Below are 25,867 nucleotides of genomic sequence, written 5' to 3'. Positions count from 1 at the left end.
AACATCTGCGTTGCCCCAGATCCATCTTTGAAACCATTCGGTGTGGGAGGGACTATGGTCTTTTAAAACCCTATTTTAACTTAAAACAGGGGTTAAAATGTTGGGAATGGAGCAGGGAAAGAAGACACTGTGCCTCCTTCTCTCCCCCCCCCCAAAAAATAATAGGCAATTGATGTGATACTTGTTATGTAGGGAAGCTACGCATGAAGGAGCAGTACCCAGCACTGAGGATGAATCTTCCTGCTTACCAGCTGATCATTGGGGGGATCCCATCCGGCTTGGCCCTGCCTCTTTGTGAGTGCCTTCTCTGCATGCTTGTGGTCTTCATGCTTGGGGCTTGGGGAGGCCTGGCGAGAAAAAGAAGTTAAGCAGGAAAGACACCTACCTTCTCCGACAAAGAGGTGTCTTTCCTGCTGAACCTCTTTCTTCCTGTGCATGCATGCCTCTCCTTTCTGCCTGACACCCCGCCCCCTGACAGCCCTAGATCACTCTGGGCTACCCAACCCATAGTGACTTGGGACTGTTCAACCCTGCTCGTTTGAGGGCCAAATGCCTCTTTGGTCTGATTTGGCTCAGGGCTCAGGCCTCGGTTAAATCTGGTGCACATCCCTAGTGGGGAGAAACAGGTGTTTGCCTCTTGACAAAAGGGCTTTGAGATGCCTCTCTTAATTTATTATGAGTTCTTCTCCTTTTGGTACAACTGAATTGTTCTGAATACCACAGTTGTTATACCCTGAGAGAATCTTTTGGTATTTTTTTTTCTCCATCCGTTGTCATTATGATTATTATTTAAAACCTCTTTAAACAGTATATCATACAGTTGTCAAGATTTAAAAAATCTTTCTATAGCCAATTGTTGGGGATTGTAGACACTGTGCACATTTTTGCACGGCATAACTATTTTAAATCATTAAAATAATTTTTACCTGTTGCACCACTAGTGACATTTTCAAAAGAGCAAAACTCGAATAACCAAATAAACGGTGAGTAGATCCACATGGAATATGGCACTGGAAAAATAGTCTCTGTCTCTGTTGGCAACTCTAAATATGAGAGGAAGTAAAAAGCAGTACAGTAGCAGAGTAAGCATTTGCACTGAGACAAGAAACATTCCTTTGTTTGCAATATATTAATACTATATGGACACACTTACATACCTAGGGCAGTATCCACTGCACTCACTCTGTTAGCACGAGGATTTATGCTTGTGCAATGGAACTTCCCCCCTCTCCTCCTCCTCCCACGTGCCCTGCACTTTCCCCAAATCTGCTCCCGAGTGTTGGGGGGAAAACCCAGAAGAGCGCAGAGGGGGAGGAGAGGGGAGAAGTTTCGTCACACAAGCTAAAATCCAGAACAAGTGACATAGTGCTACTTTGGATACAAGCCATATGCACACATTTATTTATTATTTAAAATCTTTTACATGCCCTTTGAGAGCCAGTGTGGTATAGTGGCTAAGGTGCTGGACTACGACCTGGGAGACCAGGATTCGATTCCCCACACAGCAATGAAGCTCACTGGGTGACCTTGGGCCAGTCACTGCCTCTCAGCCTCAGAGTAAGGCAATGGTAAAACCACCTCTGAATACCACTTACCATGAAAACCCTATTCATAGGGTCGCCATAAGTCGGGATCGACTTGAAGGCAGTCCATTTCCATTTCTTTTTCATGTGCCCTTTCATAGCAATTTACAAATCATACACATAAAAGAATAAAAGTATCAAATGAAGTTAACTGAGCAGAATCACAAGAGTTCCATTTTAATATAAAGCAAGAATATCAGCAACAGTTAAAACTGCAGCTTAAAAAATGACCATCATTCTTAATTCAATTAAAAGTGGACAGAGGCATGCAGATCTTTAGGGCCAATTTAAAAGTAGTCAAGGAAGGAGCCAAGCAGACCTTCCACAGAAGGACATTCCATAAGGATGGAGTCAGCACAGGGAAAGAAAACACTGGCCTCATTCACACCATACATTTATTCCAATATTATTCCACTTTAAACAGTCCTGGCCCCCTGAAGAATCCCAGGAAATGCAGTTTGTGAAGAGTGCTGAGAGTTGTTAGGAGAGTCCTTGTAGAGCTACAATTCCCAGAGTTGTCTGGCAAGAGAGACTGATGATTAAACCACTTTCACAGTTATAGTTCTGTAGCGAGAATAGGGGTCTCCTAAGAAGCTGTGACTGTTTAAAGTGGAATAATAGTGGAATGGGGTGAATATGGTTACTGTCTCCTGTGCCTGCTGACCTGATGGACCTTAGAGGTGAGTAGGAATGGGTGAAAATTTTGCTGAAATTGAACTTGGCACCAGACTTCTGGATAGTCCACAGGTTCATTAGCTTAGCAGACCAATCCTGAATACTGTAAATTTTCCCAAGCTTTTCCTGACACCAATTTTTTTTAAAAAAATGGCTGGAACTTTGCTTTGCTGTTGTGAAACTGACAAGCCTGTATTTTTGCTTTGCAGCCTGTCTTTGCTTTGCTCAGCCTGCCCTTTGCTTTTCAGACAGCCGGTGTCTTTGCTTTCTTCAGCTGCTCTTTGCTTTGCAGCCTGTTCGTTTGCTTTGCTAACCTTAAATTGACAGGCCTGTACCTTGGCTTTGCTAAGGTGAAACTGATTTGCATGGGTGTTTGCTTTGGGAAGGATAAAATGACAAGCCTGTGTCTTTGGTTAGCTAAAGTGAAACTGACTAGCCTGTGTGTTTGGTTTCCATTAAACCAGATCTCTTGCTTTCTCCCAGGACTGGAGGGTGGGGAGGATCTAATACCATTCAGGAGGAGGAGAAGGAGGAGCAATTGGGTGGGTGAGCACCAGACATTGGGAAAGCTGCTTTCCTTTCCTTTTGAAAAGGAAAGCATTATTAATGTTATTTTTGGGGAGGGGGAAATGGAATGGTAAAAGCAAAGGATAGCAGGAAAATAACTAACCCAAAATGGAACTGCTTGACAATTTGACAGAATGCAATCAAACAGGCACCAACAAGAGGATTCCATCCCTAGCGGTGAGCCACTGAGCAAGTACTCTGTGTTTGATCTTAGGGCTCTGGAGGTTCATATAGACATCTGTATGTGGGGAGAGAGAAAAGTGAAAAAATGATGCTAGATAAACATCTCAAAAAGAGGAATGTAAAATACAGATGAGAAGGTGTGGGTTCAAGGCACTGAGGTTGATTAGCAAAGTTCCTCCAGGTGGGAGGAAGAAAATAAAAACTAGAAAAAATATTAGGGAATAATAGTGAGTGCAAAGAACTAAGATGAATTTTGAGTAGAAAATCTAAGTGTGCAAATTTGCAAGCTTCAAAAATTAGTTTTACTGTTACCTTTAGAGCCCAATTTGCTCGCTGTTTTCCACAAACATTTTTAGCACTGCTAAAACAACAACCCCACTGTCCCACTCAAATTTTCTTTTAGCACTGCTTAGACAAATGTTGTGAAAAGGGGAAGCTACAGCACCAATCTCAGGATTGCACCTCTACCCCAGTGCCTTCCCTGCATTTATATTTTTGACATATTGATTGTGGAGGGTCTTCCTAGACAACATTCCATTTTCCTTACAATGTGGAATGCTATGTAAGCTGCACTTTGAGGAGGCTATAGCTCAGTGACAGAGCACATCTCTTGCAACGCAGAAGGTCCTAGGTTCATTCCTTGGCAACATTTCCTTGTAAATGCAACATGAGCAGTGTGGCTGTGAAAAATTTCCATCAGTGATCCCAGGGAGCTGCTGTCAATCAGAATAGACCATATTGGGCTAGATAGATGGAACAATAATCCAGCTGTGTCAAAGGCAGCTTCTTATGTTCTGTTGAACTGATGTTTCAGCCATCTGCACAGACGTCACCTCTTTCCTATATTCAGCGGCTACCCTGGATGCCATCTTCAGGTGCTTGGAACATTGTTAGGAAAGAATTGGAGGTGAGGGCCATTGCCCACTGAAGGAACATGAAATAGCCTCATTAATCTCCTGGAGCTATATTCAATGACACTCAGTCCCAGACACATCTGTGGCATCACAAAGAAAAGCAATTGCTAATGAATGTGTTGCCTCTTTGAGTAGGATATGAATACCCATGTGGGTACAGGTACCAGATGGTGACAAGGCTGTTCCAAAAATATTGGAACTTGTCTCAAATGCTTCACAGCAATTTTTTTTTTTAAATCAAACAAACTAAGGGAACCCAAAATTGGCATAAAAATAATCCAGCTGTAGGAATCTTCCTTCAGACTCATTGATTTAGGTTTCAAGCTTTTCACATAGTTATAAAAAAGATTACACGGACATTCTTATTAATTGGGACCTGTAATCATAAATCTGTATTTGTATTGCACATAGAAAGCTGTTCCACATACCCACCCTCCCAGTGTTGAAAAACTGGCAGCAAGACTGGCCCTTTTTGACCTTGCCCAAATATTTTTTATTATTTTATTATTAAACTTATATACCGCCCGACTAGCAAGCAGCTAAATATCAAAATGATGCCACCAGTTCACTGTTCTGGGGACATTTCACAAGATGAAGGCTTAAGGTGTCACATTGGTTTCTCAAGGCAGTTACATTTCTGCATTTAGAGCCCTGGGAGTTGCTACAACCAAAACCAGAACTGGTGAGACCCTTCTTGGGCAGTGAATGGTTTTCAGGTTCTGGAGTGATTCCACCCACCCATGCTGGCCATTGGCTTTCCTCAGTAGGAAAGAGTATAAAGCTGGGGAGGCCAATATGGTGTCCTTCAGATATTGTTGGACTCTTCAGCTCCCATCAGCTCCAGCCAGCATGGCCAATGGCCAAAGATTTATTTATTTTTAATCTGCACTTTCATAAAATATATCAAGGCAGTGTACAACATGCAAACATAATAAAATCCATAAAAGTATTTGAAAAACAGTAAAAGTAATTGAAAAACATCAATAAAAAAATCAGCTGATATTGGTTGCTTATAAAAGAAATCCATATTGTGAAGGCCAGTATAAACAATACCATTTTCAGAAGACCTACGGATGATGGGAGTTGTAGTCCAGTAACATCTGCAGGGCTACCACTGCTATCAAGGCTTCATTTTGTCTGGACAGTTGTAGACTTTCCTGGCCCTCACTTATTCTGACTCTTGGCGTGGTTGCTGGCTCTGACTTCAAGCTTGACTTCCTGACTCTGATTGCTAACACTTAACAGCTGCCTGCTCATTAGCCTTGACTTATAAGGGAAACATGGCATCATGATTCTTAAGGACCATATCAGTGTGACCAACTCAAGTGAATTATATGTAGCTTTGAAAGGCATTGGCACTCATACCGATAGCTTAAGGTGCAGAAGAAGAGAGGTGTGAAACCATTTCCCCCCCCCAGAAGAATGGTAAAATCCCTCACTGTTCAGATGTTTTGTGCTATATTCCCTACCTTATTTCCAGAAGGTGCTGTGTCTGGAAGTGAGCTAGCAAAAAGACAACCCATCATCAAGCAGGTGTGCAGGGATGGGAAATTCACTATCTGTCATACTAGAGTCAATAACGTTATAGGGCTAGGTGGAATCCTACTGGCTCCTCATGTCACCTGATAGCTGCAATACTACCATCAGGCCACACAGAGTGATAGTACTGAAATGCAACACAAAGCAGGACAGTAGCTCCCCGCACTTCCAGACACCTGCCTCCAAAGTCTTCAATCTGATAGCCGAGCTCAGGAGTGGGGCTCTTCTAGACTGAGGGCCACATTACCTTCTGGGCAAGGTTCTGGGGGCCACATGCCCATGGTGAGCAGGGCCAGAGTCAAACGTGGCTGGAGCTACAAATGCAAATGTTACCTTTATACAGTAGGCTAGTTTCTTCACACATTCACACCCCTTTCTCTATCCTCCATCCAGGCAAGCAGGAGGTATTTATTGGGATTCCATTTCAGTCTGGGGAAAAAACACCCAAGGAGGCTGCAAAGCAAGGCTGGTGAGGGTGTGGTCTGGGGACAGGTAATGTGACTGGGAAGATGGGTGTGGTGTGGTGTGGTGAGATTCCCAAGGGCCAGATAGAGAGGCCTGGAGAGCAGCATTTGCCTCTGGGCCTGAGGTTCCCCACCCATGACCCATGTGTGCCCTAGTGCTTTCTAAATTATGGCATAAGCAGCTTGCCCACTTTCTGCAAGACTTTCTTCAGAAACAAACTTGTCCAGGAAGTATTAGTTCCCCTCTATTCAGCACTGGTGAGGCCTCATCTTGAGTACTGCATCCAGTTCTGGTCTCTGCACTTCAAGAATGATGCAGACAAACTGGAACAGGTTCAGAGGAGGACAACAAGGATGATCAGGGGACTGGAAACAAACCCCTATGAGGAGAGACTGAAAGAACTGGGCATGTTTAGCCTGGAGAAGAGAAAACTGAGGGGAGATATGATAGCATTCTTCAAGTACATGAAAGGTTGTCACACAGAGGAGGGCCAGGATCTCTTGTCGATCATCCCAGAGTGCAGGACACAGAATAATAGGCTCAAGTTGCAGGAAGCCAGATTTTGACTGGACATCAGGAAAAACTTCCTAACTGTTAGAGCCATACGACAATGTAACTAATTACCTAGAGAGGTAGTGGGCTCTCTGAAACTGAAGGCATTCAAGAGGCAACTGGACAGCCATCTGTTGGGAATGCTTTGATTTGGATTCTTGCATTGAGCAGGGGGTTGGACTTGATGACCTTATAGACCCCTTCCAACTCTACTATTTCAGGATTCTAGAACTGGGCAGAATAGCTGGCTTCTGCAGCAAATTAGTGCTCAGCAAGGTGAATAAGAGTTGTGCGGCCAGTCTTTGTAGCTCAGATAGAATCACAGAGACCTCAAAATACTTGACAGCTTCCCAGAGACTATTTTTGCTGCAAGTGACAAAGGCACTGATTATTTTGCTACTGTAATTTTTGGTTAATGAGAACTCCTGAGATTTCTAACATGAACTGTGAGTGTACAAATAATTTCTTTCTTTTTTTCCGGACTCTTGCCATGAAATACCATTTAATTAGGTCACAACTGGAAGTATTAGCTCATACCTCAGCCAGAGACATAATTGCTCCCATTTAATGATATATTTTTATAGCAAGTGACTAAAATCTCTTGTGCCATCAGCTCACCTTATCTTAAAGCAAGTGCAATACAAAAGAAACATTGAATCAGTTTTTATATAATGAGCAAAGTTCATCATTTGTGACTTAGAGCTTCTTTTAGTGTATTTCAGGTCAAAGGTTGTGGCCTAGGCTTACTGTAGACTTGACAATAAAAAGAGTCTGCCATAATAAAAATGCCAGTACATGTACTGGCAAGGAAAGATTGTCCTGTTTATGACTGTGAGTGAGAAATGTGGCTAATGCTTAAATGACACTTTGCTAAATATCACAGTGATAGAATTAGTTTGAGCTCAAGGCGGTCCCATCTGTTTAGGTCCAGAGTCTGGGGATACTCCTGGACCTGTTTTTCTCACTGGAGGCTCAGGTAGCCTTAGTAACCAGGAATGCCTTTTGCCAGCTATTGCTGGTACACCAACTGCGGCTGTTCTTGGTCAGGAACGGCCACGGTGATTCATGCAGTGGTAACCTCGATTATTGCCATGCGTTTCATGCGGGGCTATTCTTTGGACGTCCAGAGGCTCCTGCTGGTGCCAAACATTGCAACTAGACTGCTGATGAGGACAGACTTGACTCTGGTGCTCCAACGCTTGCACTGGCTGTCCATACGCTACTGGGCCAGGTTCAAGGTTCTTGTATTAATCTACAAGACCCTTAACAACTTGGATCCAGGATACTTCAAGGACTGCCTGATTCATTATATTCCTGACTGATCACTGAGGTTTTTTGGGGGGGTTCACTGTTAGTGGTCCCCCTTGGCTCAGATGCATATCCGCCAGGAGCTGTGTGTTTAATATTGTGGGCCCAATTTTATGGAATTTCCTTCCAGATGAGGTCAGACAGTCTCCCTCCCTTTTAAACTTATGGTGCCTACTGAAGACTTCTTCTTCTTCTTCTTCCTCTTCTTCTTCTTCCTCTTCTTCCTCTTCTACTACTACTACTACTATTATTATTATTATTATTATTATTATTATTATTATTATTATTATTCCAGCAGGCATTTTAACTGAATTCGTTTTAATTGCTGTTTATCTTTATTGCATTGAGTTACTTGTATAGGGCTTAGAGGCAGTTTTAATTTAGTGTTATATAAATGGTCAAAATAAATATATTACCAGTTGTGGAAAAGGATGGTTCTGTGTGCTTGCAGAGGTCTATCAGCCATAGCTTGCCACTGAAACTGTGCTGGACTGTGTGTGGTTTGGAGTTGTGGTTGCTTGGTTTGTTTCGTCTATGCTCTCATTAATAATGAGTTTGAAATAATGAATAGGCATATTGCTCAGATGAATAAGGGGGGAAAACTACAATATTTAGTGGAGTCCTTGGTCCGTGGAGGACATCGGCCCGGCGGCGGTGGGAGCGCCGCAGAGGGCAGCCAGGCTCTGGGTGCGGCCCAGCAACCGAAGGAAGATTGTCATCTTTATTATTGCCACCACTGCCAAGACTAGGACTACTTGTGTTGATTTTGGGCTGATTTTGACTGTGGGGATGTATGGATGTGTGGTTGTGGGGAATTGTAATGATTTTTAATTTTAATTTAATTTAGCAGTATCAGAGTGTTAGAGGCGGGTCTCCGGCTCATTATTGTTTTAGGGTGGGTGGCCTGTCTGATTGGCGAACAGGGACAGGGGCATGTGCAAGTCAGAGGGGGATGTGACAGGGAGGGTGAGGGGCCAAACTATAGAAAGAGTGGGCGGCAGACGCTGGAATGGTACTGTTGGCAAGCAGTACCTGGCATGTATTACGGAGACCTGGCTGGATGAGGCCTCAGCTCCCATTCTTGAGGCCATGTGTCCGCCGGGTTTCCGTTATGCACAACAACCGAGGGTGGGAAGGCGGGGAGGGGGTGTGGCAGTCATCTATCGGGAGTCTAGTTTTTACCAGACCTCCTCTTCATAGGACTAAGTTTGTTGACTGCATGTACTGGAGGTTGGGCCCGAAGGGCAGTTTGGGGATCCTGCTTGTGTACCGCCCACCCCGCTGCACAGCAGACTCCCTGGCCGAGGTGCTAGAGATGGTCTCGGCTGTACGTGCGTTGTCCCCAGAGCTGTTAATTCTCGGGGACTTCAATGTACATGCTGAGGCCACTCTCGTAGGAGCCCCTCGGGATTTCCTGGAAACCATGGCTTCCTGGGAACTGCACCTTAGTAATATTGGGCCCACCCATGTAGCCGGTCATGCTCTCGACCTTATATTTGTCCTGGGAGGGGAGGGAAGTGTTCTGAAGTTGGGGGTGGCTTCTTCTACCCCTGTGTCATGGTCAGACCACTATCTGGTAAATATAGACTTCTCGATACCACACACCCTCCGTAGGGGAAAAGGACCTATTAGAATGGTCCGCCCCAGACGCCTAATGGATCCAGAAGGATTCCTGACTGCGCTTGGGGAATTGGAACCTGCTGAAGGCCGCCCGGTCGAAACCCTGGTGATGGAGTGGAATGAGGGGATCACCAGGGCTCTGGAACGCGTGGCGCCGAAACGTCCTCTTCCCCTGAACAGAACTCAGTTAGCACCTTGGTATACTCCACGGTTGCGAAATCTGAGACAGGAGGTGAGACGACTAGAATGCCGGTGGCGGAAATCCCGTTCCGAAGATGTCCGGACACAGGTTAGAGCAGCAGTAACTGCCTACCAAGTGGCAATAAAGGCAGAAAAGAAGAGGTTCTTTGCTGCCTCTATTGCGTCCGCAGAGTGCTGTCCCAGGAGGTTGTTCCAAGTGGTCCGAAGCCTGGTCGGTCCAGTTGCTCAGGAACCCTTGGAACAGTCTAAGGCCTCCTGTGACAAATTAGCAAAGCACTTTGCCGACAAAATCGAACATTTATGGAGCTCAGTTCCGTACGCTGTGGACACAGTAAATGAAACAGAGTTGGCCAGTTGCAATCCGGTCAAATGGGATAGGTTTCGACCTCTTCCTTCTGAGGATGTGGACAAGGTGCTCTCGACTGTGAAGCCTACCACCTGTCTAACTGATCCTTGCCCATCGTGGCTCCTTGTGAGCTGCAAAGAGAATTTGGGCAAGGGGATTAAGGCGGTGGTCAATGCATCCTTAGAGGAGGGTGTAATGCCATTAGCACTCAAGGAGGCAATTGTAAAGCCCATCTTAAAGAAGTCCTCCTTGGATCCCCAAGTTTTGAATAACTTTCGCCCAATTTCGAACCTACCATTCCTGGGCAAGATCATTGAGCGAGTGGTGGCTAATCAGTTGTCGACACACTTGGATGAAACGGATTATTTGGATCCATACCAATCGGGTTTCAGGACTGGACATGGAACTGAAACAGCATTGGTCGCTCTAGTTGATGATATGAGGAGGGCATTAGATAGGGGAGAATTCACCTTTCTTGTCCTCCTCGATCTCTCAGTGGCTTTTGATACTGTCGACCACAGTATCCTTTTACATCGCCTGGAGGAATCGGGAATAGGAGGCACTGTATTACGGTGGTTCCATTCCTTTCTTTCCGACAGGCATTAACAGGTAGCATTGGGGGAGGAGGTTTCAGACCCTTGGCCTCTCAATTGTGGTGTGCCACAGGGCTCTATCCTCTCTCCCATGCTATTTAATATCTATATGAAGCCGCTGGGGACAATCATCAGGAGATTTGGGCTGCAATGTCACCAATATGCGGATGACACTCAGCTCTATCTCTCGTTTAAATCTTCACCAGAGTCTGCTGTGGAGACCATGTCCAAGTGCCTGGAATCCGTGAGTGGATGGATGGGAAGGAACAGGCTGAAGTTGAATCCTGATAAGACTGAGGTGCTACTCGTGGGAGACAAGGGAAGGCTGGGAGATGTTCTGGTGTTCGACGGGGTGAAATTGCCCCTGAATGACCAGGTCCGCAGCCTTGGGGTTGTTCTTGATTCCAAGCTGTCCATGGAGGCTCAGATTTCGGCAGTGAGCCGGGCAGCTTGGTATCAATTACACCTCATTCGTAGACTGCAGCCCTACCTTCCTGCTCATCAGCTCCCACTGGTGGTACATGACCTGGTCACCTCTCGGTTGGATTACTGTAATGCGCTGTACGTGGGGTTACCCTTGAAAACAGTCCGGAAATTACAACTTATACAAAATGCTGCGGCTCGACTACTTACAAACTGTCGCCGCCGGGAACACATCACCCCAGTGTTGTTCGACCTACACTGGCTCCCAGTTATTTTCCGGGCCCAATTCAAGGTGTTGGTATTAACCTTTAAATCCCTATACGGTCTCGGCCCAGTTTATCTGATGGAGCGCCTCCAGCGCCACCAACCATGCCGCCCAACAAGATCAGCCACACAGGACCTTCTCTCAATCCCGCCAACTAAAACAGCTAGGTTGGCGGGGACAAGAGAGAGGGCATTTTCCGTGGTGGCCCCCACTCTCTGGAACTCCCTTCCGTATGACCTTCGACATGCCCCTTCCCTGAATGTATTCCGCCAAGCTTTGAAGACCTGGCTCTTCAGACAGGCCTTTGGGACTTACGGGGAGGGTTAAATTTTTACGACGAATAGCCTACTAATCTGTACTGGAACTGTTTTATTGTTTTATTGTTATATTGTATTTTATGATGTATTTTATTATGATGTAATGTATTGTTGTTAAATTGTACGTCGCCTAGAGTGGCCATTGGCCAGATAGGCGACCCACAAATTAAATTATTATTATTATTATATTATATGCCATTGCTTACAATTTATGCAAGACACTTGCTGATAATTTAGAAAGCCTTTGGGTCATAAAGTTAAGAACTTAGCCCAGATTGATATTTCCCTGGTGGACAATACTTAAAATCTGATTTAATGGCCTTCAGTGACTAGCTGGCTGGTTGGCATTTTCTTTGCAGCCCACAAGATTTTAACTTCTCTTCTGTCGCTGCAAAGATAATTTTTCTTATAATGTATCTTGAACAGAATAGGTTCTCTGGGTGATTTATGGGCACCCAGATGTAAAACTCATATTCTGAAGAGATGGTTCAACAAAGTAATGTGTTAGCACTGGCTGAACTAGAAAAGTCCACTACAGAGAAGTGGGGAGACGAGACTATAGGAAGCCATTTCGATGCTTGTGGCTTTGTCGTGCTGGGCTTTCAGTGCAGTGGATCTTCCTCCCCTGCAGGGGAGTGTGCACATGCTAGAAAGTCAATACGGTGCCCTCTGTGTGCTGTGGGACTACAACTCCCTTCAGTCCCAGCAAGCACAGCCATAGGTCAGGGATGATGGGAATTGTCGGCCAATAATATCTGGAGGGCACCCGTTGTTTAAGAGGATAGGAGAGACAATTGATGGAGCACACAGAGACCTATTGTTTCCCTACTTTTTCCACAGAGGCCTCACAGCTTTCGCCTGCTCTCACCAATTTTGTTCCCATTGACTTCTATTAGATCAATCAATCAAATTTTATTATACGGTCATAGACCCGATATACAATTGATTAGAACAAGAGTTTAAAAACAAATATTACAAAATCATCAGCAAAATGAGCTTAAAAGTTATTGAGTACTATTTTTACGTATATTCTGGGCTACTACTAGAAACTGGGCAACTGATTGAGTAACACTCTTGTCCGAATCGGACAGAAGATAGTTTGTTAGCCACTTTAAAGACCTACCCGGGAAAGCTTCGGTACAGGGTACAATAAATCTAGTACGAGGATTCTTGTATAGATCACAGATAAGAAGAACATAACTTCTATTAGAAATGAAGAAGGCTTTTTGGGTAGAAGCAGAACCAGGCCCTCTACTCCAGCCTAATAAGAGTGGGAGGCAAGTATTTCTGTCACCTTAAGGGTAGCATTTCTGTCACCTCAAGGGCAGCATAGATGTGAGCCATTCACATCTATGGAAGAAATTGGATACATCATTTCATACTGATGAGAATGTCACTGGCTAAGAATGAAAAAAATGCAATCCCTAGGAAATTTGGGACAGATAATATAGGATCGATATGCAATGTCTGTAATATATATGTTTAAAATCTGATATGCACACAGATAGTGGCTTATTCCCTGAAAGAGGAGGAATCCTAGAATAAGTGACCCAAAGTCATAAGGGCATTTCCAGCAAGAGGGAAAAGATGTGCTTCAGAACCCGCTTCAGCACTTCAAGCAGTGTGTTACTTTGGTTCAGTGCTGCTCCCTGTCATCTCACTTTGGTACAGACCTGAAGCAGGGCCGCAGTTTAGAAAACCCAAAGCTTTGTGTATCTCCCCAATGACTACAATTGGGAAATCAACAAATGGCTGTAATGTGTATGCGTGTTTCTCTGTGTTAGAACTAGATGGCATTTGCATGAAATTTGCAAATATTGTTGCACCATCTGATGTGATGAAGCCAAATTTCAGACAGATATGTGCAGGGAGCCCAGTAGCTGGAGGAGGAGAATGGGGGCACCACCACCCTGAGCTGTCCTTTCACACACACACATACACACAGAGAGATTTGTGACACAACAGATGACAGCTTCCATTTAAAGAATGACAGCTCGTTTTTAGAGCAGGAGAAATTTAAGAATACAATCCTCTGAAAAATTCAGTGAATAAGATGGGGTGGGTGCACAACAAAAGCCTCATCTGAAAGTGCCCCTGAAAGTCTGCTCACTCAAGACTTTCCCTGACTGAGGGTGAATTTTTCATGCTCACAATCACCCTATAATTACTTAAGTGATCCTGGGGGGGGGGGAACAGCCAGTATAGTAATGTGACCCTTGAAAACTTAAATATTTGAACTTTGTATTATGGGCTAGATTTGGACTCCACCCCTTGTACTTTCCTTTGCTCTGCTTTTCAGTTCAGTTTCAGTTGTGCTCTCTACCCAGCCAGCAATAAAGAAGCATTTTGTAAGTAGAGAAAGATAGGGTGCTTAATGCTAAAGGGTGAAATGAAAAGAAAACTTAAAGTGATCTGAAAAAATGGCTATTGAAAAAAATGAATTACCATTTACTCTTTTAAAGCATTCACTGTACTCACTCTAATAGTGAATTTTCTTACATCTTTTTCTTGAGTACTTGGCAAGGATTGGAACAGCCCTAGAGGAATAGATTGTCAAGGATTATCAATACCTCGGCACAGTCATTAACTAAAATAGAGACAATAGTCAAGAAATCAGAAGAAGGCTAGGACTGGGGAGGGCAGCTGTGAGAGAACTAGAAAAAGTCCTGAAATGCAAAGATGTATCATTGAACACCAAAGTCAGGATCATTCACACCATGGTATTCCCGATCTCTATGTATGGATGTGAAAGTTGGACAGTGAAAAAGGTGGATAAGAGAAAAATCAACTCATTTGAAATGTGGTGCTGGAGGAAAGCTTTGCGCATACCATGGACTGCGAAAAAGACAAATAATTGGGTGTTAGTCCAAATTAAACCAGGACTGTCACTAGAAGCTAAAATGATGAAACTGAGGTTATCATACTTTGGACACATCATGAGAAGACATGATTCACTAGAAAAGACAATAATGCTGGGAAAAACAGCAGGGAGTAGAAAAAGAGGAAGGCCAAACAAGAGATGGATTGATTCCATAAAGGAAGCTACAGACCTGAACTTACAAGATCTGAACAGGGTGGGTCATGACAGATGCTCTTGGAGGTTGCTGATTCATAGGGTCGCCATAAGTCATAATCGACTTGAAGACACATAACAACAAAGAGGAATAGAAATACTGCTGTGCACAGTAATATCTGCTAAGTCAGACTTAGTACTGGATTCCGACTGAATTCGTCAGTCTGTTATCTTTTTGGACTGGCACTGATTTCTTGTGGTGGGCCAAGGCTGTAATCAGCACAGATTTTGTGACTGCGGCTGCAATTGGCAATTTTTTTCCAGATTTTTTCTCCTATTTTACATAATTATCTTCGTAATCAAAGCTACTGCATTCATAACTGTAGATGTGATAACAACTGCCATTTATCCATTATATCTTATCAAAAAAATTGTGTTATTATCGCCATACAATGCAAAACATTGTATGCTTACTTGTTTGTTTGTTTATTGGGTCGTGGGCAGATATTTTACAACTTTATTTGCAGATATTATTTATGGACGAAGCTTGATGCGGAGGAGTATTCTTAATACCGGCTGCTAGTGTTGATGTTTGGGTGTATTTTAACTTGTTAGTTAGTTTGTTTGTTTGTGCATGTGAATGAGATTGTGTGGATGTGTTTGTGTGCGTTTATGTGTATTTTATGTGTTGTTGTGTGAATGTGCCTGTTGTGTTTTAGTATTTTTAAATATGTGCCTGGGAGAGCATATTTTGCATTTAACGGGGAGGCTTTCGGGGGCCCCAATTAGCGTAGTGACGGGTTATGGGAGGTATGGCACTAGGAGGAGAACGTGCCAGGTAAGGGGAACTCGCCCCAGACAAGTTGTGTCTGTGCCTTGTTCCGGTTCTCCTCAAGGCCACAGAACTGCTGGTTGTTTTATCAGCCAGCCCTTAGATCTCCAGGTGCTGCTTTTGAAAGCCAGGTCGGTATATAATAAAACCTCCCTTGTCCACGACTTAATTGTGGATTAGGGTGCCGACCTGGCATGTCTAACCGAGACCTGGGTGGGTGAGCAGGGAGGAGTTGCTCTCTCTCAGCTTTGTCCACCTGGGTATACGGTGCAGCACTATGGTAGACCTGAGGGTCGGGGAGGCGGGGTCGCTGTGGTCTATAGGAGTACTTTCTCTCTCACCAGGCATCCTGTCCAGATGGCGACTGGTCTAGAGTGCCTCCACCTTGTGCTGGGTCAAGGAGACAGACTGGGAATCCTGTTGGTGTACCGCCCACCTTGCTGCCCAACAGCTTCCCTAGCTGAGCTGACAGAGATAGTCTCGGAGGTATTGCTGAGGTCCCGCAAACTTGTGGTGTTGGGGGACATCAACATTCATGCCGAGACTGTTTTATCTGAGGCGGCTCAGGACTTCATGGCCTCCATGACAACCATGGGGCTGTCTCAATTTGTTACTGGCCCAACGCATGTATCGGGTCACACTCTTGATTTGATCTTCGCCACTGGTCATGGAAATGGTGATCTGGAGGTGGGGTGTTTTTCATCTACTCTATTGTCATGGACAGATCACCGCCTGTTGAGTTTTAGACTTACGATGACTCTTTCCCTCTGCAAGGGTGGGGGACCTATTAAGTTGGTCCGCTCTTGGAGGCTTATGGATCCTATTGGTTTTCAGACGGCTCTGGGAGTTTTTCCAGCTGATAGTACTGGCGCTCCTGTCGAGGCCTTGGTCGAACTGTGGAATACGGAGATGGCCCGGGCTATTGACACGATTGCTCCCGCACGCCCTCTTCGATGCAGAGCTCATACAGCTCCGTGGTATACCCCGGAGCTGAGAGTGATGAAGCAAGAGAGAAGGAGGCTGGAGTGCAGATGGAGACGAACTCCAGACGGATGCAGTTATGCTTTGGTAAGTGCCTCTACTAAGTCATATATAAAAGCGGTAAGGGCGGTGAAGAAGTTTCACTTTGCTGCCTCTATCAGGACATCTCTCTGCCGCCCTGCAGAGCTTTTTAGGGTTGTACGAGGACTCTTACATTCTGGTCCTCGAGATACTATTGAAACATCTGAAGCTCGCTGTAACGACATCGCAGGGCACTTCCAAAATAAAATCGCATGCATCCGTAGGGACCTAGACTCCGATGTTATGACAGACGAATCCATTGAAGTGTCCAGAACACGGTCTTGTCTTTCATTATTGGATGAGTTTCAGTTGGTGCAGCTTGAGGAAGTGGACAAGGTACTTGGATTGGTGCGGGCGACCATGTCTGCTCTAGATCCTTGTCCATCTTGGCTAGTGAAGGTTAGCAGGACTACTACCACCGGCTGGGCCAAGGAAGTGATAAATGCCTCCTTGAGTGAGGGAGTAGTCCCTAGTAGCCTCAAGGAGGCAGTAGTAAGACCTCTCTTAAAGAAACCTTCCTTAGACCCAGATGACCTGAACAACTATAGACCGGTGGCGAATGTCCCCTTTTTGGGCAAGGTTCTGGAGCGGGTGGTTGCCGGTCAGCTCCAGGTGCTCTTGGATGAGACCGATTATCTGGATCCGTTTCAATCCGGTTTTAGGCCTGGTTTTGGCACTGAAACAGCCTTGGTCGCCCTGTATGATGACCTTTGTCGGGAGAGGGACAGAGGGAGTGTGACTCTGTTGATTCTCCTTGATCTCTCAGCGGCGTTTGATACCATCGACCATGGTATCCTTCTGGGGAGACTCGCGGAGTTGGGAGTTGGAGGTACTGCTTGGCAGTGGTCCCGCTCCTACTTGGCGGATCGTCACCAGAAGGTAGTACTTGGGGAACATTGCTCGACTCCTTGGACTCTCCATTGTGGAGTCCCTCAGGGGTCGGTTTTGTCCCCCATGCTTTTTAACATCTACATGCAGCCTCTGGGTGCCATCATCAGGAGTTTTGGAGTGCGTTGCCACCAGTACGCTGATGACACGCAGCTCTATTTCTCCTTTTCATCTTCTACAGGTGAGTCTGTGGATGTGCTGAATCACTGCCTGACCGCAATAATGGACTGGATGAGAGCTAATAAACTGAGACTCAATCCAGACAAGACTGAGACACTGTTGGTGAATGCCTTCCCTGCCCAGATGGTGGATGCTTACCCTGTTCTAGATGGGGTTACACTCCCCTTGAAGGAACAGGTTCGTAGTCTTGGGGTTCTTTTCGATCCTTCCTTGTCTCTGGAGGCGCAAGTGGCCACGGTGGCAAGGAATGCATTCTACCACCTTCGGTTGGTAGCCCAGCTACGCCCCTATCTGGACAGGGATGACCTCGCCTCAGTTGTTCATGCTCTGGTAACTTCTAGGTTGGATTACTGTAATGCGCTCTACGTAGGGCTGCCCTTGAAGACAGTTCGGAAGCTTCAGCTAGTGCAAAACGCAGCAGCCAGACTGCTGACGAGGACCAGCCGGTCAGCGCATATAATACCTGTTCTGGCCCGTTTGCACTGGCTACCTATTTGCTTCCGAGCCAGATTCAAGGTGCTGGTTTTGACCTATAAAGCCTTTCACGGCGTGGGACCGCAGTATCTTGTGGAACGCCTCTCCCACTATGAACTGACCTGGTCACTTTGCTCAGCGTCTAAGGCCCTCCTCCGGGTACCAACCCATCGGGAAGCCCGGAGGACAGTTACTCGATCTAGGGCCTTTTCTGTAGTGGCCTCTGAATTGTGGAATAGCCTCCCCGAAGAAATACACCTGGCGCCGACGCTTCTATCTTTTCGGCGCCAGGTTAAGACCTGGCTATGCTCCCAGGCATTTTAATGCGTTTAATGTTACAATTTTAAATCTCTTTGTTTCAGTTATTTATTGTGATATTTTGTATTTCTGTACTTTTAATCTTTTGTACACCGCCCAGAGAGCTATTCGCTATGGGCGGTTTAAAAATGAAATAAAATAAAATAAATAAATAAACATATTGGCTGCCTGGCCTGCTCTAGGCTATACAAGTTATCAATGTTAATCGTCAAATCATCCTGCAATTTTGTGTTTTTAAAACAAGACAGCTCAGAGTATTCTGAATCTACATCCTCTTGCACGGGAAACTTGGTGATGATGAGACTGATCCACTCTACCAGCCCTGTCCTGCCCCTGCTCCACTTTTTATCATTCTCCCACCATTACACTGTAACTGTAGACCACACTTGGACAGGATTGCCTCGCCCTCCCCAAGCTTTTGAATCTGTACTGCCAGTGTGTGTGTGTGTGTGTGTGTGTGTGTGTGTGTGTGTGTGTGTGTGTGTGAGAGAGAGAGAGAGAGAGAGAGAGAGAGAGAGAGAGAGAGAACAAAAATACAAGATGGTAATGGTGGTGGTGATGCTGCAGTTCTACTGACAAACTAATTTGAGAATAGTGAATAGCAAAAGGGAGGGGAATCATGAAGCAGCACATCAGGGACTGAGGGTAGAGCCTGACACTGACTTTATGCTTTCTATGTTAATTTTTACCTCTGTAGTCCCACTCCCTATATACCAGTATCACTCCCTATATACATGTATGTGTGTGTGTATATATATATATGTCTGTGTGTATGTGTGTGTGTATTTGTATATGTATGTATGTATATTGCATTTTATGTATTTTAATTTATTTTAATGTTTTTGTGATCTTTATTGTGTCCAATTTTTATTATGTGGATGTTCGATCTTATTGTAAGCCACCCTGAGTGCCCTCTTATAGGGTAAGGACAGGTTAGCAATATTTTAAATAAATAAATAAATCAGCCCAAGGCAAGAGACAGACTCAAAAGCGATTATCTGCCTAACTGATATGTAAATAGGGGGGCAAACCACCAGGAACACTGAGATCATTCACTTAAGTGTTTATGCTAAAAATTATGCATTTTTTTCCGCCACTGAAAAAAACCCACGTGGAACACTGTGATCGTTTACAAGAATTTACATTAACAATTACGCCATTTTTCCTATCACCAAAAAAAAAAAGAAAAAAGAAAATCCCGTGGATCGAATCACCAAAAAAAACCCACACAGCAGATTGAATCGGCCAGTGCCAGAGCAAGCAAGAACAAACAAAGGGCAGATCGGGATCGAACGAAGGACTATGGGAATACAAGCAGATCAGAACTAGGTAGTGAACTCCATCCCTATTAAGGACTCAGTCGCACTGACTTCAACAAGAAAGTTATGCATATTGTTCTCACCACCACTCTCCCTAAATGCTCAACTATGGTTGCATTGTAATGTGCTTTTACTCTATTTCTAAACCTATTTTTTGTGTGTGTTGGTGTTGTGGTGATACAAGATTAAATCTGATTTTTTGGGAAAACAAGCTCCACACCAGTTTTTAATTTCTTAGTTATAGCATAAACTATTTTGCTTACACCTTTTGGTATTCCCTTGTTCACTCTATCCTTAACATCCTTTTTTCTCATAAAACAAAAAATGTGCCAATCATTTAATTCCTGTCGCTCATACTAAATTTTCTGTTAACTTGACTTTTAAATAGCCCATTATGTAAATTAACACAATCTCTGGATGGAGGAGTGATGGGGAAAGTCTCTACCTTTCCCTTCCCCTGGCCTGGCCCTCCTTTCCACCAGTGAGGGGGAGATTGGCTGGAGCAAGTACCCCCCCAAAATGCCACACTTAGAAATGTGGCTGCCCCACCTAACAAGGAAGGCTGGCTATGTGCAGTGTGTGTGTGCAGCTGGTGACTTTAGAGTTGATTTTTAGGAGGAGAATTAATCTTGCATCATCTAAAAAAGACAACAAACCTGCCTTGGGTGGTGGCAGCAAGCATTGCCATGCTCCTTCTTCATCCTTGGTGGTCTGGATGGCATTTTATTGAAATTTAAATGTATACCCCAATACATGCCATAACTATAGTACATACTATATAGTGCATATTGTAACACAATCACCCGTGTGCGTGCTAGGGATGGAGTTTGCTATCTGATTCCATTCCATTTTTCAATTCATCAAATGGGTTGCTAGTTCCTATTCATTATAAACTGTGTTCCACTAGTTATCACGATTCCTGGTTCTCCCTTTCTGTTTTGTTTTGTTGTTTTTCTCTGAAAAATTACGTAATTTTCTCCGTTATTCCTTATGCTGCTGTATATTTATATAATGTATACAGCAGCAGCCAATGACAAAAATAATGATGTAAATAATGACATAATTCTCGCCACAGATTGTTTTTTAAAAATTATGATGTTAACAACCACGGATGCACACCAAGAGTGGGAGCCTGTTCAACGATGAGACAAACTTGCAGATTATCCCAGAATTTGTTACCAAATCCGATTTTGCAAGTATTCTACACCATCCCTAGCGCGCTCACACACACACACACACACACACACAGTCGGACAGATACTATACTATTACTCAAAGACTGCTTCATAATAGAATGGTCATCAAAGTGACTCACAATAGTTAAAACAATAATAGCAGTTTACAGAATTACAAAAGGCAACAACAATTCCCGGGCAGGGACTTGTTCCATTAAAGATCTAATATTTGTGACCTAGGTTGACCTCGAAGAGTGTTCCTGATTATGACTTGCCTTGCTCCTGAGAACTAGTGTAGTGGCTAAGAACTATGAATTAGAGCCAAGAACTAGAAAGTCTGGGGTTCAAATCACACCTATACTATAATCTTAATGGATAGGCAAATGACTATTTTCTCAGTAGTAAGGTCTACCTTACAGGGTTATTGTAAGGATGATAAAAATTATGTACGTGAAGGGCTTTGAAATTCATTCTGCAAGGCCCATTTACTAAGGAACTGTATAAAAGCTAAATCCTACTGTTTCAATGTTTATTCTTGCTATGTGGACATTTCAAACTGGATTGCTGTAGCTGGAATTGGAGAGCTATAAGGGTCCATACTGGATAATCCTATGCATTTCTACTCAGAAGTAAATCTCTCTGAGTTCAATGGAATTTACCCCTAAGTAAGTGTATATAGGATTGTAGGAACAGAGGATGATGCTTCCCTACAGCCATCTTGTTGTAAAGTTAGACTACCTCTCCTTGACAACTGAGTCTGAATGCACAGTTTCTAGACTGTATCTAGTGTTAGTCCTACTCAGAATAGACCCACTGAAATTAATGGGCATGACTAACGTAGGTCCATTAAATTCATTGGGCCTACTCTTAAGTATAACTTATTTGGATATAACCCAATACTAGTTATAAACATTCAACGAAACCAGGGGAACAGAACACAGTCTAAAGAATGGAAAGTCACGTACCTTAAGAATAAGAAAAAAAAGAAGGCCTATGAAACATGTTACTATGAATGCGGTGTGAAAAAGAACAGTCTATCATGGATTTTGGTCTTTTTAAAAAGCAGAATATTACATGTAGAAAATTCTGCTCCAAGGCACTATTATTAATATTATTATCATCATCATCATCTTCATCATCATCATCATTGTGCATCTGAATTTTACAGTACAATGAATTTGAATTGACTGGTGTATACGGGTTTGGTGCTAATGTTCTCCTTAGGGGCAAGGCTGCATCACACCCTAGAAATCTGCTGCCTACAGTCACGGTTCTAAAAGCTTGTTTTGGACTACAACTCCCATCAGCTCCAGTGTGTAGTCCAAAACATCTGAAGGGCACCAGGTGGGGAAGGGTGCTCTAGGCAAACAAAACAGTTTGGGGGCATAGATCCTCCATATAAGAATGTGCAAGGGTCCCAATTTCCATCTGTGGAGAAATGGGGAGGGTATGGGCCAGGCTGTCCAGAGAGAGAGGCGTCGTGAGAACCACAGGGTCTAATTCCAGGCTAGATTAGAAGGAGGATTTCCCCGTACAGCTGGTTTACAAAGTACGCAAGGTCAAAGAAGATTATTGTTGTGTGTGAAACAAGCTCAGTAATAGTACTCTCTGCTGATTTGGAGTGTCCTGAATTAAAGATTTACTCATAGCATCCTGAAGAAAGACTAGACATAATCTGTAGTTACTATGGATGGATTGCCTTTGAGGCTGTTCTATCACTCCATATCATTGCTTTTACAAGGCAACCAATTACACCCATGAGCTGATAAAAGCTCCTTTCACATTTAACGCTCTTTCAAAGGCTGAAACGCCTTCTGAATTTCATTAATCCTCCCTCCTTTTTCATCTAGACTGAACTATGAGGGGAAAGCAACTTCTTCGGGGAAGAATTCACCATAAAGTGCTAACTAATAAGTAGAACCAAAATAAATTCCTAATTTGTTTTTTAAATATATATATATCTGTCTCCTATGTGTCCTTCTCCCCCGCTCCCCACTTCCATCCTATGACTTATATCTTCCTTTTGGCCTTTTGGCAAGAAGATCTGCAGAATAGATTCTCTGTTTTTGTTCATCGTCTCTCTTGGACAATACAGATTAGTTCAATGCTAAGCAGTGGATGGGGAGGCTTGAGCAGATTAGACAACAGCAAAATTTAAAAGCGGGGGGGGATGTTTAGAATGACCTGAGACAATAAAAACATTTTTAAAAGGCCATTTTCCAAAAGCTGAACATATTAGTAAAATGCTGATTGATTTTTCTTTCTGTCTTCCAACTAGGGACACTCATCAGTCTAAGAGCTGAAACACACGTTCTGAAGTATCCCATTGGGCCAAGCCATGAGGTTCAGCCTGTTCTTCCCAGTACTCAGATCCCTAATGGCTAGGGTGGGGATCAGAAGGATCCAGGACCTTATAGAGGTGGGTCCCTGATTGCAACCTGACTTCCATATTTCCCTACTTCCCTCCTGATGTTCTATATGTATGTAGGATTCCTGTACAAGTTTTCTTCTACCGCCCTCTAGAACAGGGGTAGATGTTTGTTGGTCTGTGACTCCCAGCATCCTTGACCATTGGCCACGCTGGCTGAGCCTGATGAACTGTTGGAAGCCCACAGTAACTGGAGAGCCACAGGCTCCCCAGCCGTGCTCTAGAATGATCCTCCCATCATTCACTTTTAATTCTGCTCATCTGGGAAGTTCTTTCTCCTACCCAGAATCCTTTTGCAACCCAAGCCTCAAGTCTGAAGCAGCCTAAAATTCTGCTGGTGGGATTTTAGTTCTATCCTTTTGTCAAAGCAGCTTGAACGCCATTCAATGAGCTGTTGCTACTCCTCTTTCCTAGCACAGACTGCAAAAGACTGTCTTAGCAACCACAAAGTGAAGGATGCTGAGTATTTGCTAATGATTTCATGACTGATTGAAGTTCTAGGTATTTTCAAAAGGCAGAGTATAACTTTGAAAGGGAATTGCAAAAGACATGGAGAAAAAAGGAAATCAAATAAAAGTTCGTGTCAGTCAGTTCTATAGAGAGAGGACAGCCTTGTCACCAAAAGAGATCTTGAATGGTTCAGAACCAGTATCTTGTTATGTATCATTTTCCCCCAAACAACCTGTTTATTTGCACTTCTTTTACATTTCATTTACACTGTCAATTTTATTTGCATGGGGAGGGAGGACAAATTTCTTGATGTTATCTCTTTGGGGGTCAAACTGAATGTTCTCTAAAACCTGGAAGGGGGAGCTTTCAGCTTTTTCCCAGGATGCTTTGATGTGACAACCTTTCACACCTGGAGCATCAGGGCTATCATTCACTTCCCCAGTCCCAGTAGCAGCCATCTTTCATGTTTCACTCATTTCCCACCCCACTGGATGCCCGAAATCTCGGTAATTCCCCATTTTCTTAAGCCCTCAACTGATAATAGTTCATCTCTCATACAAGTGAACTTTCATTTTTCCAAGCAGTCTGTGGTTTTACTATTTACTTCCCCAATAGTGTCCTTTGAGTGCCATTTTTAGTGAGGCAAGAAATCTTGTTGAGTCAGTGAATCTCCTGTAATCCTGAAGTCTGAGCTGGTAAGAATGAAAAGACACAGCCTTTTCTAACTGCCTGGAGGTTTTCTGCGTGTGTGGTGATAGGGATGTGGATACAAAATCTCTAAAAACCCATCAATCATTTCAGACCATAGTCTGAAGATGGGAATTGCATATAAATATATACCTGGAACCTATAAGAAAAGTATGCATGGGATAAGGGTCTTCAATTAGCTTTGTCCCTGATGTGGTAGATTTCTTGGTGCAGGGAGTTCAGTTTGTTTGTTTAAAAAAGAAAGCATGGGGAAACACTTGCAATCAGGAATGGTATGTTCCAGCAAGACATGTACCATATCTCTCTTCTCAGCGGGTATTTCAGCTCTGTTCTTGATCTGTGCAGAAAATAAGACTTGCAGATTCAAATCACTGCTGGATATTATTATCTACAATTGGTTTAACCATCACTCATGTTCCCAATTCAAAAACACACACATCTCTATAACCAGTAGAATTCACATCTGAATCATTGTTGTACATTGCATGTCCTTAACCGCACAATAGCATGCACATCCAGTCACCACACCTATTCATCAATATGGTGATAAAGTTCTCACACTTTCCACATGTTCGGGAAAACTTATGTACCAAACTGAATATATGGGGCAGATGTATTAGATGTTTGTAACATCAATAACATCAATAATAATATCCCTTATCTTATTTTTATGACACTCAGAGAAAACTTCAGTTCCTAATTCCTGGATGGAACATATGTTGTGCTGAAACAGCACCCATATCACCCAACCCGCACTCCCATTATGCATATATGTGCACTGCAAAAAATTTTTTTTAAAAAATGTAAGTGCATTGTCTTGTCCAGTGTGCAAATGGAGCTGGGAGGAAAATTAATGTTCTACAGATAACATCCATCTAGTATTCAACATCATATATATGTATACGTATATCTTACATATAGTAAAAATGCATTTGTAGTGCTGCATCACAATCCTGGATTTGCATGAAGTCAGGGTGGGGTAGGGGAGCAAAAGAGAAGGCAGGCTGCACAACAGCAGTGGCCATGACATGGGATGAAAAGTGGTGGTTTAAAGCAATGAGAGAGGTCTGAATAGATTGGGAAGGGAGGAACACTGAGGGTTCTTTTTAAAAAAGTTTTAACAAGGAGAAATAGCAGAGATGGGGACAACACAGAAGCCAACACAAGAGAGTGTTTCCCAACTCCCTTCTCACTGTACTCAAACCCCTGTTCACTACTCAGATTTCTGCCATTCTTTAAAACTGCCGTTTTCCTTTCGGTGTCCCTCATCCCTGCTTCACTCAAACCTCTGATGTTTAAAACCACATTTTTCTCTCTCTCAGTATCCCTCCGTTCTCACTGTACTCAAATGTCTCCCTCTCCCATTCCTCATGTGAGAGAGATAAAGGATGTGGAGCCCTAAAATATTCCATAGTGCCTTCACCCGCCTGATACCATGTGTTGCCTTCAACATGAAGTTCCAGATTCAG

The 25,867-nt window shown here is 43.7% G+C and overlaps 1 protein-coding gene and 1 long non-coding RNA gene across 7 annotated transcripts in view; one reads left to right on the top strand and one right to left on the bottom strand.

Moving 5' to 3' along the window:
- B3GALT1 (beta-1,3-galactosyltransferase 1) overlaps positions 1–25,867 on the top strand; it is a 534,157-nt gene that overhangs the window by 107,652 nt on the left and 400,638 nt on the right. For 3 of the 6 annotated variants that reach the window (XM_061612926.1, XM_061612921.1, XM_061612924.1), the window contains one exon: positions 23,091–23,231. The exons of the other annotated variants lie outside the window; for them this stretch is intronic. The gene's annotated coding sequence lies outside the window, so the exon portion shown is untranslated. The remainder of the gene's footprint in view (positions 1–23,090; positions 23,232–25,867) is intronic. 6 annotated transcript variants of the gene reach the window in all.
- On the bottom strand, positions 933–5,083 carry LOC133378133 (uncharacterized). The gene is made up of 3 exons (XR_009760868.1): positions 4,976–5,083; positions 2,929–3,063; positions 933–1,043 (listed from the first exon to the last, which is right to left on the bottom strand). It is a non-coding gene; the product is annotated as an uncharacterized LOC133378133 (long non-coding RNA).

Source organism: Rhineura floridana, chromosome 2 (genome assembly GCF_030035675.1).
Source record: "Rhineura floridana isolate rRhiFlo1 chromosome 2, rRhiFlo1.hap2, whole genome shotgun sequence".
NCBI classification, from domain to species: domain Eukaryota; kingdom Metazoa; phylum Chordata; class Lepidosauria; order Squamata; family Rhineuridae; genus Rhineura; species Rhineura floridana.
The sequence above is the reverse complement of the archived record's forward strand: the minus strand, read 5'-3'. Positions and strand labels throughout refer to the sequence as shown.